This window comes from Mirounga angustirostris, unplaced genomic scaffold (genome assembly GCF_029215605.1).
Source record: "Mirounga angustirostris isolate CCGP_5_RB_7025 unplaced genomic scaffold, mMirAng1.0.hap1 SCAF_6, whole genome shotgun sequence".
In the NCBI taxonomy this organism is placed as follows: Eukaryota; Metazoa; Chordata; class Mammalia; order Carnivora; family Phocidae; genus Mirounga; species Mirounga angustirostris.
The window spans coordinates 88,382,026-88,397,263 of record NW_026991714.1 but is presented as its reverse complement, the minus strand read 5'-3'; the positions used below and the strand labels follow the sequence as shown (position 1 = coordinate 88,397,263).

At 70.6% G+C, this 15,238-nt stretch overlaps 8 non-coding genes across 8 annotated transcripts; all 8 read right to left on the bottom strand.

Annotated features, from left to right (window-relative positions):
* Positions 1-157: 157 nt before the first annotated feature.
* LOC135364983 (5S ribosomal RNA) lies at positions 158-276 on the bottom strand. Its single transcript, XR_010412791.1, has one exon. It is a non-coding gene; the product is annotated as a 5S ribosomal RNA (ribosomal RNA).
* A 1,815-nt stretch (positions 277-2,091) lies between these two features.
* On the bottom strand, positions 2,092-2,210 carry LOC135364982 (5S ribosomal RNA). The gene has a single exon (XR_010412790.1). It is a non-coding gene; the product is annotated as a 5S ribosomal RNA (ribosomal RNA).
* A 1,811-nt stretch (positions 2,211-4,021) lies between these two features.
* Positions 4,022-4,140, bottom strand: LOC135364981 (5S ribosomal RNA). The gene has a single exon (XR_010412789.1). It is a non-coding gene; the product is annotated as a 5S ribosomal RNA (ribosomal RNA).
* A 1,815-nt stretch (positions 4,141-5,955) lies between these two features.
* Positions 5,956-6,074, bottom strand: LOC135364980 (5S ribosomal RNA). The gene has a single exon (XR_010412788.1). It is a non-coding gene; the product is annotated as a 5S ribosomal RNA (ribosomal RNA).
* Positions 6,075-7,885: 1,811 nt separating this feature from the next.
* On the bottom strand, positions 7,886-8,004 carry LOC135364979 (5S ribosomal RNA). The gene has a single exon (XR_010412787.1). It is a non-coding gene; the product is annotated as a 5S ribosomal RNA (ribosomal RNA).
* Positions 8,005-9,812: 1,808 nt separating this feature from the next.
* Positions 9,813-9,931, bottom strand: LOC135364978 (5S ribosomal RNA). Its single transcript, XR_010412786.1, has one exon. It is a non-coding gene; the product is annotated as a 5S ribosomal RNA (ribosomal RNA).
* Positions 9,932-11,742: 1,811 nt separating this feature from the next.
* On the bottom strand, positions 11,743-11,861 carry LOC135364977 (5S ribosomal RNA). The gene has a single exon (XR_010412785.1). It is a non-coding gene; the product is annotated as a 5S ribosomal RNA (ribosomal RNA).
* Positions 11,862-13,686: 1,825 nt separating this feature from the next.
* On the bottom strand, positions 13,687-13,805 carry LOC135364976 (5S ribosomal RNA). Its single transcript, XR_010412784.1, has one exon. It is a non-coding gene; the product is annotated as a 5S ribosomal RNA (ribosomal RNA).
* Positions 13,806-15,238: the final 1,433 nt, after the last annotated feature.

Here is a 15,238-nt window from a genome sequence, read left to right as displayed (position 1 = left end):
GCTGCGAGCCAGGGACTCGCGGTGCGGTGCGCGGCTGGCGAGGGGCCAGGGGGGCACGGGGCGTTTGGAGGAAGCCTAGTTGGGCAAGGGGGCGGGGTGCTGTGGCGGTAAAGGTATGGGAAGGGTGGCCCAAGGGGAAAGAAAAGGCAAAGAAAAAAGCCTACAGCACCCGGTATTCCCAGGCGGTCTCCCATCCAAGTACTAACCAGGCCCGACCCTGCTTAGCTTCCGAGATCAGACGAGATCGGGCGCGTTCAGGGTGGTATGGCCGTAGACGTGTGCGGCTGCCGCTGGCCGCCCTAAGAGCCTGCTCTGCGCCTCCCGGGCCCAGCCGTGCCCCTCCTCAGCCCTCACCCGAACCCCGCCTGCCCTGCGCCTTGCACCTGCCTGCCTGCCAGCCGCCCAGGGGACGTGGCCCCTCCGGTGCCCCGCAGTCGTGGAAGTCCGGGCGCTCTCCCTGCCGGGGACTCTCCAGTCCCGGGGGCCGCCGCCGCCCCACCGCCTCCTGGCTACCGGCATGGCAAAGGGAAGCGTCGGGGCGGGGCGCGGTGGGCGCGGCCCCTGAGGTGTTTTCCGCGCCCCCCACCCCCAGCGTCCCACCCGTCGCCCTAGGCCAAGCCAGGCCGGCCACCAGGCCTTTCTGCCTCTCCACCCCGCCTGGCTCCAAGCCAACCCGGAGCCACCGGCGCCCCCAGGGACCCTCCTCATCAGCCCAACCCCGTCGCCCTTCCTCCGCCACCCTTCCCCTGCCCACCCACCGACAAGAGGACCCGACTGAGGGACACCGGAAGCCGGCTGGCATAGACAGACGCACAGACCCACGGGGAAAGACAGAGACACGGACGGACGGACGGACGGAGATGTAGACAGAGAGGAAGAGAGGGACAGAGAGGGAGAACACAGACAGAGTATCCAACACACACCCCCGCTCTGGCCCCAAGACAGACAGACGCGGACCCTGACCTGGATGCGGACAGGGACGGAGACACAGGGGCACACCCCAGAAACAGACACACACACCACACACACACCACACACACCACACACACACCACACACACACACACACACACACACACAGAGGAAGAGACTGTGTTGGCTAGGCAGCTAGCCCTCCTCGGGAGGGTGGTCGTGCTTGGGTGGGCTCTGGGCACCGAGGAGCCCCCCGGGGCCGAGGTCGCGCAGCCAAGGCCTCAGGAGACCCGCCCTGCTCCCGTTCCCGCCCAGGACCCACTCTGGGCCTGGGGGCGTGCGGGCGATTCCTCCTCTGCTCTCGTCCTTTATTTGGGGGGCCGCTTTGGGGCGTGGTGCAGGGCCGCCCCCTCCCGCCGTCTTGCCGAGCGAGCGAGCCTCGCTGTGCGCTTCGCTGTTGCGGGGACACTGAGCACGGAGTCGGGGGCCAACGGGTGGTCCCGGGTGCCAACGGGGGAGGCCCCGGGCGGTCGGCCATCTTGTGTCCTGCCCACACGGAGCGAGGACCCCCGGCCTGGGGGCAGAGGGACGGTGTTCCGCGGGAAGGAAGGGAATGCCCGCGCGCGCGGGAGCGCAGCCCAGGGCGGGTGGGGAGAAGGTGGAGGCGGGCCCAGGCCTAAGGTGGGGCCGGTTGCCCGGTGCGCTTGTGCACTCGGGGCGGCCCAAGGGAATGGCTAGGGGCTCCGGGGATGAGGCCCCGAGGCGCAGGACCTTGGGAGGGCACGCCTGCCGAGACGGGGTGCCGTCCCGCCCGCGCTCCCCCCGCCCCAAGCCCGCGGGCGGTCCTCGCCGCCCTCCCCCTTTCCCTCCCTGCGAAGCCGCCGCCTCCGCCCACCCAGCCCGCCCCCACCTCCCCCAGCCCGCCCCTCTGGATCGGGTGTGCGTGGGCGTGGTGGCTGTGAGGTGGAAGGGCTGGGGGCTGCCTGCCGGTGCAGCGGGCACAAGCTGCGAGACAGGGACCCTCGGTGCGGTGCGCGGCTGGCGAGGGGCCAGGGGGGCACCGGGCGTTTGCAGGAGGCCTTGTTGGGCAAGGGGCGGAGGGGGCGGGGCGGGGGGGGGGACTGTGGCGGCGAAGGGAGAGGAAGGGAGGCCGAAGGGGAAAGAAAAGGCAAAGAAAAAAAGCCTACAGCACCCGGTATTCCCAGGCGGTCTCCCATCCAAGTACTAACCAGGCCCGACCCTGCTTAGCTTCCGAGATCAGACGAGATCGGGCGCGTTCAGGGTGGTATGGCCGTAGACGTGTGCGGCTGCCGCTGGCCGCCCTAAGAGCCTGCTCTGCGCCTCCGGGCCGCAGCCGTGCCCCTCCTCAGCCCCCAACCGCCCCACGCCTGCCCTGTGCCTTGCACCTGCCTGCCTGCCAAACCGCCCAGAGGACGTGGCGCCTCCAGCGCCCCGCAGTCGCGGAACACCGAGCGCTCTCACGGCCCGATACTCTCCAGACCCGGGGGCCGCCGCCTGGCTCCCGAGAGGGCCAAGGGGAGCGTCGGGGCGCGGGGGGCGTGGCCCGCGCGCTGTTCTCCGCGCCCCCCCACCCCCGGCGCCCCACCCGCCGCCCTTAGGGCAAGCCAGGCCCGCCACCAGGCCCTTCCGCCTCTCCACCCCGGCCTGGTTCCAAGCCAACCCGGAGCCACCGGCGCCCCCAGGGACCCTCCTCATCAGCCCAACCCCGTCGCCCTTCCTCCGCCACCCTTCCCCTGCCCACCCACCGACAAGAGGACCCGACTGAGGGACACCAGAAGCCGGCTGGCATAGACAGACGCACAGACCCACGGGGAAAGACAGAGACACGGACGGACGGAGATGTAGACAGAGAGGAAGAGAGAGACAGAGAGGGAGACACAGACAGAGTATCCAACACACGCCCCCGCTCTGGCCCCAAGACAGACAGACGCGGACCCTGACCTGGATGCGGACAGGGACGGAGACACAGGGGCACACCACAGAAACAGACACACACCCCCCACCCCACACCCCACACCCCACACACCCCACACACCCCCACACCCCCACACCCCCACCCACCCCCCCACCCATCCCCCCGCCCCCCCACACACACAAACAGGAGGAGACTGTGTTGGCTAGGCAGCTAGCCCTCGGGAGGGTGGTCGTGCTTGGGTGGGCTCTGGGCACCGAGGAGCCCCTCGGGGCCGAGATGCGCAGCCAAGGCGTCACGAGACCCGCTCTGCTCCCGTTCCCGCCCTGGACCCACTCTGGTCCTCGGGGCATGTGGGCGATTCCTCCTCTGCTGTCGTCCTTTATATGGGGGGCTGCTTTGGGGCGAGGTGCAGGGCGCCCCCCTCTCCCCATCTTGCTGAGCGAGCGAGCCTCGGTCTTCGCTTCGCTGTTGCAGGGAGACTAAGCACGGATTCTGGTGCCAGCGGGTGGTCCCGGGCGCCAAGGGGGGAGGCCCCGGGCGACCGGCCATCTTGTGTCCTGCCCACCCGGAGCGGGGACCCCCGGCACGGGGGCAAAGGGACGGTGTTCCAAGGGAAGGAAGGGAATGCCCGCGGGTGGGAGCGCACCCCAGGGCTGCTGGGGACAAGGTGGAGGCGGGCCCAGGCCTAAGGTGGGGCCAGTTGCCCAGTGCGGTCGTGCGCTCCGGGCGGCCCGATGGAATGGCTAGGGGATCTGGGGATGAGGGCCCGAGGCGCAGGACCATGGGAGGACACGCCTGCCCAGAGCGGGTGCCGTCCGGCCCGCGCTGGCCCCGGCCCATCGGTGCCAGGGTCATCGTCGCCCTCCCGCGTTCCCTCCCTCCGAAGGCGTCGCCTTCGCCCACCCCGCCCGCCCCCATCGACCCCCAGCCCACCCCTCTGGATCCGGTGTGCGTGGGCGTGGTGGCTTGGAGGCCCAAGGGCTGGCTGGAAGACGCCTGCCCCTGCAGGGGGCACCTGCTGCGAGCCAGGGACTCGCGGTGCGGTGCGCGGCTGGCGAGGGGCCAGGGGGGCACGGGGCGTTTGGAGGAAGCCTAGTTGGGCAAGGGGGCGGGGTGCTGTGGCGGTAAAGGTATGGGAAGGGTGGCCCAAGGGGAAAGAAAAGGCAAAGAAAAAAGCCTACAGCACCCGGTATTCCCAGGCGGTCTCCCATCCAAGTACTAACCAGGCCCGACCCTGCTTAGCTTCCGAGATCAGACGAGATCGGGCGCGTTCAGGGTGGTATGGCCGTAGACGTGTGCGGCTGCCGCTGGCCGCCCTAAGAGCCTGCTCTGCGCCTCCCGGGCCCAGCCGTGCCCCTCCTCAGCCCTCACCCGAACCCCGCCTGCCCTGCGCCTTGCACCTGCCTGCCTGCCAGCCGCCCAGGGGACGTGGCCCCTCCGGTGCCCCGCAGTCGTGGAAGTCCGGGCGCTCTCCCTGCCCGGGACTCTCCAGTCCCGGGGGCCGCCGCCGCCCCACCGCCTCCTGGCTACCGGCATGGCAAAGGGAAGCGTCGGGGCGGGGCGCGGTGGGCGCGGCCCCTGAGGTGTTTTCCGCGCCCCCCACCCCCAGCGTCCCACCCGTCGCCCTAGGCCAAGCCAGGCCGGCCACCAGGCCTTTCTGCCTCTCCACCCCGCCTGGCTCCAAGCCAACCCGGAGCCACCGGCGCCCCCAGGGACCCTCCTCATCAGCCCAACCGCGTCGCCCTTCCTCCGCCACCCTTCCCCTGCCCACCCACCGACAAGAGGACCCGACTGAGGGACACCGGAAGCCGGCTGGCATAGACAGACGCACAGACCCACGGGGAAAGACAGAGACACGGACGGACGGACGGACGGAGATGTAGACAGAGAGGAAGAGAGGGACAGAGAGGGAGAACACAGACAGAGTATCCAACACACACCCCCGCTCTGGCCCCAAGACAGACAGACGCGGACCCTGACCTGGATGCGGACAGGGACGGAGACACAGGGGCACACCCCAGAAACAGACACACACACCACACACACACCACACACACCACACACACACCACACACACACACACACACACACACACAGAGGAAGAGACTGTGTTGGCTAGGCAGCTAGCCCTCCTCGGGAGGGTGGTCGTGCTTGGGTGGGCTCTGGGCACCGAGGAGCCCCCCGGGGCCGAGGTCGCGCAGCCAAGGCCTCAGGAGACCCGCCCTGCTCCCGTTCCCGCCCAGGACCCACTCTGGGCCTGGGGGCGTGCGGGCGATTCCTCCTCTGCTCTCGTCCTTTATTTGGGGGGCCGCTTTGGGGCGTGGTGCAGGGCCGCCCCCTCCCGCCGTCTTGCCGAGCGAGCGAGCCTCGCTGTGCGCTTCGCTGTTGCGGGGACACTGAGCACGGAGTCGGGGGCCAACGGGTGGTCCCGGGTGCCAACGGGGGAGGCCCCGGGCGGTCGGCCATCTTGTGTCCTGCCCACACGGAGCGAGGACCCCCGGCCTGGGGGCAGAGGGACGGTGTTCCGCGGGAAGGAAGGGAATGCCCGCGCGCGCGGGAGCGCAGCCCAGGGCGGGTGGGGAGAAGGTGGAGGCGGGCCCAGGCCTAAGGTGGGGCCGGTTGCCCGGTGCGCTTGTGCACTCGGGGCGGCCCAAGGGAATGGCTAGGGGCTCCGGGGATGAGGCCCCGAGGCGCAGGACCTTGGGAGGGCACGCCTGCCGAGACGGGGTGCCGTCCCGCCCGCGCTCCCCCCGCCCCAAGCCCGCGGGCGGTCCTCGCCGCCCTCCCCCTTTCCCTCCCTGCGAAGCCGCCGCCTCCGCCCACCCAGCCCGCCCCCACCTCCCCCAGCCCGCCCCTCTGGATCGGGTGTGCGTGGGCGTGGTGGCTGTGAGGTGGAAGGGCTGGGGGCTGCCTGCCGGTGCAGCGGGCACAAGCTGCGAGACAGGGACCCTCGGTGCGGTGCGCGGCTGGCGAGGGGCCAGGGGGGCACCGGGCGTTTGCAGGAGGCCTTGTTGGGCAAGGGGCGGAGGGGGCGGGGCGGGGGGGGGGACTGTGGCGGCGAAGGGAGAGGAAGGGAGGCCGAAGGGGAAAGAAAAGGCAAAGAAAAAAAGCCTACAGCACCCGGTATTCCCAGGCGGTCTCCCATCCAAGTACTAACCAGGCCCGACCCTGCTTAGCTTCCGAGATCAGACGAGATCGGGCGCGTTCAGGGTGGTATGGCCGTAGACGTGTGCCGCTGCCGCTGGCCGCCCTAAGAGCCTGCTCTGCGCCTCAGGGCCGCAGCCGTGCCCCTCCTCAGCCCCCAACCGCCCCACGCCTGCCCTGTGCCTTGCACCTGCCTGCCTGCCAAACCGCCCAGAGGACGTGGCGCCTCCAGCGCCCCGCAGTCGCGGAACACCGAGCGCTCTCACGGCCCGATACTCTCCAGACCCGGGGGCCGCCGCCTGGCTCCCGAGAGGGCCAAGGGGAGCGTCGGGGCGCGGGGGGCGTGGCCCGCGCGCTGTTCTCCGCGCCCCCCCACCCCCGGCGCCCCACCCGCCGCCCTTAGGGCAAGCCAGGCCCGCCACCAGGCCCTTCCGCCTCTCCACCCCGGCCTGGTTCCAAGCCAACCCGGAGCCACCGGCGCCCCCAGGGACCCTCCTCATCAGCCCAACCCCGTCGCCCTTCCTCCGCCACCCTTCCCCTGCCCACCCACCGACAAGAGGACCCGACTGAGGGACACCAGAAGCCGGCTGGCATAGACAGACGCACAGACCCACGGGGAAAGACAGAGACACGGACGGACGGAGATGTAGACAGAGAGGAAGAGAGAGACAGAGAGGGAGACACAGACAGAGTATCCAACACACGCCCCCGCTCTGGCCCCAAGACAGACAGACGCGGACCCTGACCTGGATGCGGACAGGGACGGAGACACAGGGGCACACCACAGAAACAGACACACACCCCCCACCCCACACCCCACACCCCACACACCCCACACACCCCCACACCCCCACACCCCCACCCACCCCCCCACCCATCCCCCCGCCCCCCCACACACACAAACAGGAGGAGACTGTGTTGGCTAGGCAGCTAGCCCTCGGGAGGGTGGTCGTGCTTGGGTGGGCTCTGGGCACCGAGGAGCCCCTCGGGGCCGAGATGCGCAGCCAAGGCGTCACGAGACCCGCTCTGCTCCCGTTCCCGCCCTGGACCCACTCTGGTCCTCGGGGCATGTGGGCGATTCCTCCTCTGCTGTCGTCCTTTATATGGGGGGCTGCTTTGGGGCGAGGTGCAGGGCGCCCCCCTCTCCCCATCTTGCTGAGCGAGCGAGCCTCGGTCTTCGCTTCGCTGTTGCAGGGAGACTAAGCACGGATTCTGGTGCCAGCGGGTGGTCCCGGGCGCCAAGGGGGGAGGCCCCGGGCGACCGGCCATCTTGTGTCCTGCCCACCCGGAGCGGGGACCCCCGGCACGGGGGCAAAGGGACGGTGTTCCAAGGGAAGGAAGGGAATGCCCGCGGGTGGGAGCGCACCCCAGGGCTGCTGGGGACAAGGTGGAGGCGGGCCCAGGCCTAAGGTGGGGCCAGTTGCCCAGTGCGGTCGTGCGCTCCGGGCGGCCCGATGGAATGGCTAGGGGATCTGGGGATGAGGGCCCGAGGCGCAGGACCATGGGAGGACACGCCTGCCCAGAGCGGGTGCCGTCCGGCCCGCGCTGGCCCCGGCCCATCGGTGCCAGGGTCATCGTCGCCCTCCCGCGTTCCCTCCCTCCGAAGGCGTCGCCTTCGCCCACCCCGCCCGCCCCCATCGACCCCCAGCCCACCCCTCTGGATCCGGTGTGCGTGGGCGTGGTGGCTTGGAGGCCCAAGGGCTGGCTGGAAGACGCCTGCCCCTGCAGGGGGCACCTGCTGCGAGCCAGGGACTCGCGGTGCGGTGCGCGGCTGGCGAGGGGCCAGGGGGGCACGGGGCGTTTGGAGGAAGCCTAGTTGGGCAAGGGGGCGGGGTGCTGTGGCGGTAAAGGTATGGGAAGGGTGGCCCAAGGGGAAAGAAAAGGCAAAGAAAAAAGCCTACAGCACCCGGTATTCCCAGGCGGTCTCCCATCCAAGTACTAACCAGGCCCGACCCTGCTTAGCTTCCGAGATCAGACGAGATCGGGCGCGTTCAGGGTGGTATGGCCGTAGACGTGTGCGGCTGCCGCTGGCCGCCCTAAGAGCCTGCTCTGCGCCTCCCGGGCCCAGCCGTGCCCCTCCTCAGCCCTCACCCGAACCCCGCCTGCCCTGCGCCTTGCACCTGCCTGCCTGCCAGCCGCCCAGGGGACGTGGCCCCTCCGGTGCCCCGCAGTCGTGGAAGTCCGGGCGCTCTCCCTGCCGGGGACTCTCCAGTCCCGGGGGCCGCCGCCGCCCCACCGCCTCCTGGCTACCGGCATGGCAAAGGGAAGCGTCGGGGCGGGGCGCGGTGGGCGCGGCCCCTGAGGTGTTTTCCGCGCCCCCCACCCCCAGCGTCCCACCCGTCGCCCTAGGCCAAGCCAGGCCGGCCACCAGGCCTTTCTGCCTCTCCACCCCGCCTGGCTCCAAGCCAACCCGGAGCCACCGGCGCCCCCAGGGACCCTCCTCATCAGCCCAACCCCGTCGCCCTTCCTCCGCCACCCTTCCCCTGCCCACCCACCGACAAGAGGACCCGACTGAGGGACACCAGAAGCCGGCTGGCATAGACAGACGCACAGACCCACGGGGAAAGACAGAGACACGGACGGACGGACGGAGATGTAGACAGAGAGGAAGAGAGGGACAGAGAGGGAGAACACAGACAGAGTATCCAACACACACCCCCGCTCTGGCCCCAAGACAGACAGACGCGGACCCTGACCTGGATGCGGACAGGGACGGAGACACAGGGGCACACCCCAGAAACAGACACACACACCACACACACACCACACACACCACACACACACCACACACACACACACACACACACAGAGGAAGAGACTGTGTTGGCTAGGCAGCTAGCCCTCCTCGGGAGGGTGGTCGTGCTTGGGTGGGCTCTGGGCACCGAGGAGCCCCCCGGGGCCGAGGTCGCGCAGCCAAGGCCTCAGGAGACCCGCCCTGCTCCCGTTCCCGCCCAGGACCCACTCTGGGCCTGGGGGCGTGCGGGCGATTCCTCCTCTGCTCTCGTCCTTTATTTGGGGGGCCGCTTTGGGGCGTGGTGCAGGGCCGCCCCCTCCCGCCGTCTTGCCGAGCGAGCGAGCCTCGCTGTGCGCTTCGCTGTTGCGGGGACACTGAGCACGGAGTCGGGGGCCAACGGGTGGTCCCGGGTGCCAACGGGGGAGGCCCCGGGCGGTCGGCCATCTTGTGTCCTGCCCACACGGAGCGAGGACCCCCGGCCTGGGGGCAGAGGGACGGTGTTCCGCGGGAAGGAAGGGAATGCCCGCGCGCGCGGGAGCGCAGCCCAGGGCGGGTGGGGAGAAGGTGGAGGCGGGCCCAGGCCTAAGGTGGGGCCGGTTGCCCGGTGCGCTTGTGCACTCGGGGCGGCCCAAGGGAATGGCTAGGGGCTCCGGGGATGAGGCCCCGAGGCGCAGGACCTTGGGAGGGCACGCCTGCCGAGACGGGGTGCCGTCCCGCCCGCGCTCCCCCCGCCCCAAGCCCGCGGGCGGTCCTCGCCGCCCTCCCCCTTTCCCTCCCTGCGAAGCCGCCGCCTCCGCCCACCCAGCCCGCCCCCACCTCCCCCAGCCCGCCCCTCTGGATCGGGTGTGCGTGGGCGTGGTGGCTGTGAGGTGGAAGGGCTGGGGGCTGCCTGCCGGTGCAGCGGGCACAAGCTGCGAGACAGGGACCCTCGGTGCGGTGCGCGGCTGGCGAGGGGCCAGGGGGGCACCGGGCGTTTGCAGGAGGCCTTGTTGGGCAAGGGGCGGAGGGGGCGGGGCGGGGGGGGGGGACTGTGGCGGCGAAGGGAGAGGAAGGGAGGCCGAAGGGGAAAGAAAAGGCAAAGAAAAAAAGCCTACAGCACCCGGTATTCCCAGGCGGTCTCCCATCCAAGTACTAACCAGGCCCGACCCTGCTTAGCTTCCGAGATCAGACGAGATCGGGCGCGTTCAGGGTGGTATGGCCGTAGACGTGTGCCGCTGCCGCTGGCCGCCCTAAGAGCCTGCTCTGCGCCTCCGGGCCGCAGCCGTGCCCCTCCTCAGCCCCCAACCGCCCCACGCCTGCCCTGTGCCTTGCACCTGCCTGCCTGCCAAACCGCCCAGAGGACGTGGCGCCTCCAGCGCCCCGCAGTCGCGGAACACCGAGCGCTCTCACGGCCCGATACTCTCCAGACCCGGGGGCCGCCGCCTGGCTCCCGAGAGGGCCAAGGGGAGCGTCGGGGCGCGGGGGGCGTGGCCCGCGCGCTGTTCTCCGCGCCCCCCCACCCCCGGCGCCCCACCCGCCGCCCTTAGGGCAAGCCAGGCCCGCCACCAGGCCCTTCCGCCTCTCCACCCCGGCCTGGTTCCAAGCCAACCCGGAGCCACCGGCGCCCCCAGGGACCCTCCTCATCAGCCCAACCCCGTCGCCCTTCCTCCGCCACCCTTCCCCTGCCCACCCACCGACAAGAGGACCCGACTGAGGGACACCAGAAGCCGGCTGGCATAGACAGACGCACAGACCCACGGGGAAAGACAGAGACACGGACGGACGGAGATGTAGACAGAGAGGAAGAGAGAGACAGAGAGGGAGACACAGACAGAGTATCCAACACACGCCCCCGCTCTGGCCCCAAGACAGACAGACGCGGACCCTGACCTGGATGCGGACAGGGACGGAGACACAGGGGCACACCACAGAAACAGACACACACCCCCCACCCCACACCCCACACCCCACACACCCCACACACCCCCACACCCCCACACCCCCACCCACCCCCCCACCCATCCCCCCGCCCCCCCACACACACAAACAGGAGGAGACTGTGTTGGCTAGGCAGCTAGCCCTCGGGAGGGTGGTCGTGCTTGGGTGGGCTCTGGGCACCGAGGAGCCCCTCGGGGCCGAGATGCGCAGCCAAGGCGTCACGAGACCCGCTCTGCTCCCGTTCCCGCCCTGGACCCACTCTGGTCCTCGGGGCATGTGGGCGATTCCTCCTCTGCTGTCGTCCTTTATATGGGGGGCTGCTTTGGGGCGAGGTGCAGGGCGCCCCCCTCTCCCCATCTTGCTGAGCGAGCGAGCCTCGGTCTTCGCTTCGCTGTTGCAGGGAGACTAAGCACGGATTCTGGTGCCAGCGGGTGGTCCCGGGCGCCAAGGGGGGAGGCCCCGGGCGACCGGCCATCTTGTGTCCTGCCCACCCGGAGCGGGGACCCCCGGCACGGGGGCAAAGGGACGGTGTTCCAAGGGAAGGAAGGGAATGCCCGCGGGTGGGAGCGCACCCCAGGGCTGCTGGGGACAAGGTGGAGGCGGGCCCAGGCCTAAGGTGGGGCCAGTTGCCCAGTGCGGTCGTGCGCTCCGGGCGGCCCGATGGAATGGCTAGGGGATGTGGGGATGAGGGCCCGAGGCGCAGGACCATGGGAGGACACGCCTGCCCAGAGCGGGTGCCGTCCGGCCCGCGCTGGCCCCGGCCCATCGGTGCCAGGGTCTTCGTCGCCCTCCCGCGTTCCCTCCCTCCGAAGGCGTCGCCTTCGCCCACCCCGCCCGCCCCCATCGACCCCCAGCCCAGCCCTCTGGATCCGGTGTGCGTGGGCGTGGTGGCTTGGAGGCCCAAGGGCTGGCTGGAAGACGCCTGCCCCTGCAGGGGGCACCTGCTGCGAGCCAGGGACTCGCGGTGCGGTGCGCGGCTGGCGAGGGGCCAGGGGGGCACGGGGCGTTTGGAGGAAGCCTAGTTGGGCAAGGGGGCGGGGTGCTGTGGCGGTAAAGGTATGGGAAGGGTGGCCCAAGGGGAAAGAAAAGGCAAAGAAAAAAGCCTACAGCACCCGGTATTCCCAGGCGGTCTCCCATCCAAGTACTAACCAGGCCCGACCCTGCTTAGCTTCCGAGATCAGACGAGATCGGGCGCGTTCAGGGTGGTATGGCCGTAGACGTGTGCGGCTGCCGCTGGCCGCCCTAAGAGCCTGCTCTGCGCCTCCCGGGCCCAGCCGTGCCCCTCCTCAGCCCTCACCCGAACCCCGCCTGCCCTGCGCCTTGCACCTGCCTGCCTGCCAGCCGCCCAGGGGACGTGGCCCCTCCGGTGCCCCGCAGTCGTGGAAGTCCGGGCGCTCTCCCTGCCGGGGACTCTCCAGTCCCGGGGGCCGCCGCCGCCCCACCGCCTCCTGGCTACCGGCATGGCAAAGGGAAGCGTCGGGGCGGGGCGCGGTGGGCGCGGCCCCTGAGGTGTTTTCCGCGCCCCCCACCCCCACCCCCACCCCCAGCGTCCCACCCGTCGCCCTAGGCCAAGCCAGGCCGGCCACCAGGCCTTTCTGCCTCTCCACCCCGCCTGGCTCCAAGCCAACCCGGAGCCACCGGCGCCCCCAGGGACCCTCCTCATCAGCCCAACCCCGTCGCCCTTCCTCCGCCACCCTTCCCCTGCCCACCCACCGACAAGAGGACCCGACTGAGGGACACCAGAAGCCGGCTGGCATAGACAGACGCACAGACCCACGGGGAAAGACAGAGACACGGACGGACGGACGGACGGAGATGTAGACAGAGAGGAAGAGAGGGACAGAGAGGGAGAACACAGACAGAGTATCCAACACACACCCCCGCTCTGGCCCCAAGACAGACAGACGCGGACCCTGACCTGGATGCGGACAGGGACGGAGACACAGGGGCACACCCCAGAAACAGACACACACACCACACACACACCACACACACCACACACACACCACACACACACACACACACACACAGAGGAAGAGACTGTGTTGGCTAGGCAGCTAGCCCTCCTCGGGAGGGTGGTCGTGCTTGGGTGGGCTCTGGGCACCGAGGAGCCCCCCGGGGCCGAGGTCGCGCAGCCAAGGCCTCAGGAGACCCGCCCTGCTCCCGTTCCCGCCCAGGACCCACTCTGGGCCTGGGGGCGTGCGGGCGATTCCTCCTCTGCTCTCGTCCTTTATTTGGGGGGCCGCTTTGGGGCGTGGTGCAGGGCCGCCCCCTCCCGCCGTCTTGCCGAGCGAGCGAGCCTCGCTGTGCGCTTCGCTGTTGCGGGGACACTGAGCACGGAGTCGGGGGCCAACGGGTGGTCCCGGGTGCCAACGGGGGAGGCCCCGGGCGGTCGGCCATCTTGTGTCCTGCCCACACGGAGCGAGGACCCCCGGCCTGGGGGCAGAGGGACGGTGTTCCGCGGGAAGGAAGGGAATGCCCGCGCGCGCGGGAGCGCAGCCCAGGGCGGGTGGGGAGAAGGTGGAGGCGGGCCCAGGCCTAAGGTGGGGCCGGTTGCCCGGTGCGCTTGTGCACTCGGGGCGGCCCAAGGGAATGGCTAGGGGCTCCGGGGATGAGGCCCCGAGGCGCAGGACCTTGGGAGGGCACGCCTGCCGAGACGGGGTGCCGTCCCGCCCGCGCTCCCCCCGCCCCAAGCCCGCGGGCGGTCCTCGCCGCCCTCCCCCTTTCCCTCCCTGCGAAGCCGCCGCCTCCGCCCACCCAGCCCGCCCCCACCTCCCCCAGCCCGCCCCTCTGGATCGGGTGTGCGTGGGCGTGGTGGCTGTGAGGTGGAAGGGCTGGGGGCTGCCTGCCGGTGCAGCGGGCACAAGCTGCGAGACAGGGACCCTCGGTGCGGTGCGCGGCTGGCGAGGGGCCAGGGGGGCACCGGGCGTTTGCAGGAGGCCTTGTTGGGCAAGGGGCGGAGGGGGCGGGGCGGGGGGGGGGGGACTGTGGCGGCGAAGGGAGAGGAAGGGAGGCCGAAGGGGAAAGAAAAGGCAAAGAAAAAAAGCCTACAGCACCCGGTATTCCCAGGCGGTCTCCCATCCAAGTACTAACCAGGCCCGACCCTGCTTAGCTTCCGAGATCAGACGAGATCGGGCGCGTTCAGGGTGGTATGGCCGTAGACGTGTGCCGCTGCCGCTGGCCGCCCTAAGAGCCTGCTCTGCGCCTCCGGGCCGCAGCCGTGCCCCTCCTCAGCCCCCAACCGCCCCACGCCTGCCCTGTGCCTTGCACCTGCCTGCCTGCCAAACCGCCCAGAGGACGTGGCGCCTCCAGCGCCCCGCAGTCGCGGAACACCGAGCGCTCTCACGGCCCGATACTCTCCAGACCCGGGGGCCGCCGCCTGGCTCCCGAGAGGGCCAAGGGGAGCGTCGGGGCGCGGGGGGCGTGGCCCGCGCGCTGTTCTCCGCGCCCCCCCACCCCCGGCGCCCCACCCGCCGCCCTTAGGGCAAGCCAGGCCCGCCACCAGGCCCTTCCGCCTCTCCACCCCGGCCTGGTTCCAAGCCAACCCGGAGCCACCGGCGCCCCCAGGGACCCTCCTCATCAGCCCAACCCCGTCGCCCTTCCTCCGCCACCCTTCCCCTGCCCACCCACCGACAAGAGGACCCGACTGAGGGACACCAGAAGCCGGCTGGCATAGACAGACGCACAGACCCACGGGGAAAGACAGAGACACGGACGGACGGAGATGTAGACAGAGAGGAAGAGAGAGACAGAGAGGGAGACACAGACAGAGTATCCAACACACGCCCCCGCTCTGGCCCCAAGACAGACAGACGCGGACCCTGACCTGGATGCGGACAGGGACGGAGACACAGGGGCACACCACAGAAACAGACACACACCCCCCACCCCACACCCCACACCCCACACACCCCACACACCCCCACACCCCCACACCCCCACCCACCCCCCCACCCATCCCCCCGCCCCCCCACACACACAAACAGGAGGAGACTGTGTTGGCTAGGCAGCTAGCCCTCGGGAGGGTGGTCGTGCTTGGGTGGGCTCTGGGCACCGAGGAGCCCCTCGGGGCCGAGATGCGCAGCCAAGGCGTCACGAGACCCGCTCTGCTCCCGTTCCCGCCCTGGACCCACTCTGGTCCTCGGGGCATGTGGGCGATTCCTCCTCTGCTGTCGTCCTTTATATGGGGGGCTGCTTTGGGGCGAGGTGCAGGGCGCCCCCCTCTCCCCATCTTGCTGAGCGAGCGAGCCTCGGTCTTCGCTTCGCTGTTGCAGGGAGACTAAGCACGGATTCTGGTGCCAGCGGGTGGTCCCGGGCGCCAAGGGGGGAGGCCCCGGGCGACCGGCCATCTTGTGTCCTGCCCACCCGGAGCGGGGACCCCCGGCACGGGGGCAAAGGGACGGTGTTCCAAGGGAAGGAAGGGAATGCCCGCGGGTGGGAGCGCACCCCAGGGCTGCTGGGGACAAGGTGGAGGCGGGCCCAGGCCTAAGGTGGGGCCAGTTGCCCAGTGCGGTCGTGCGCTCCGGGCGGCCCGATGGAATGGCTAGGGGATCTGGGGATGAGGGCCCGAGGCGCAGGACCATGGGAGGACACGCC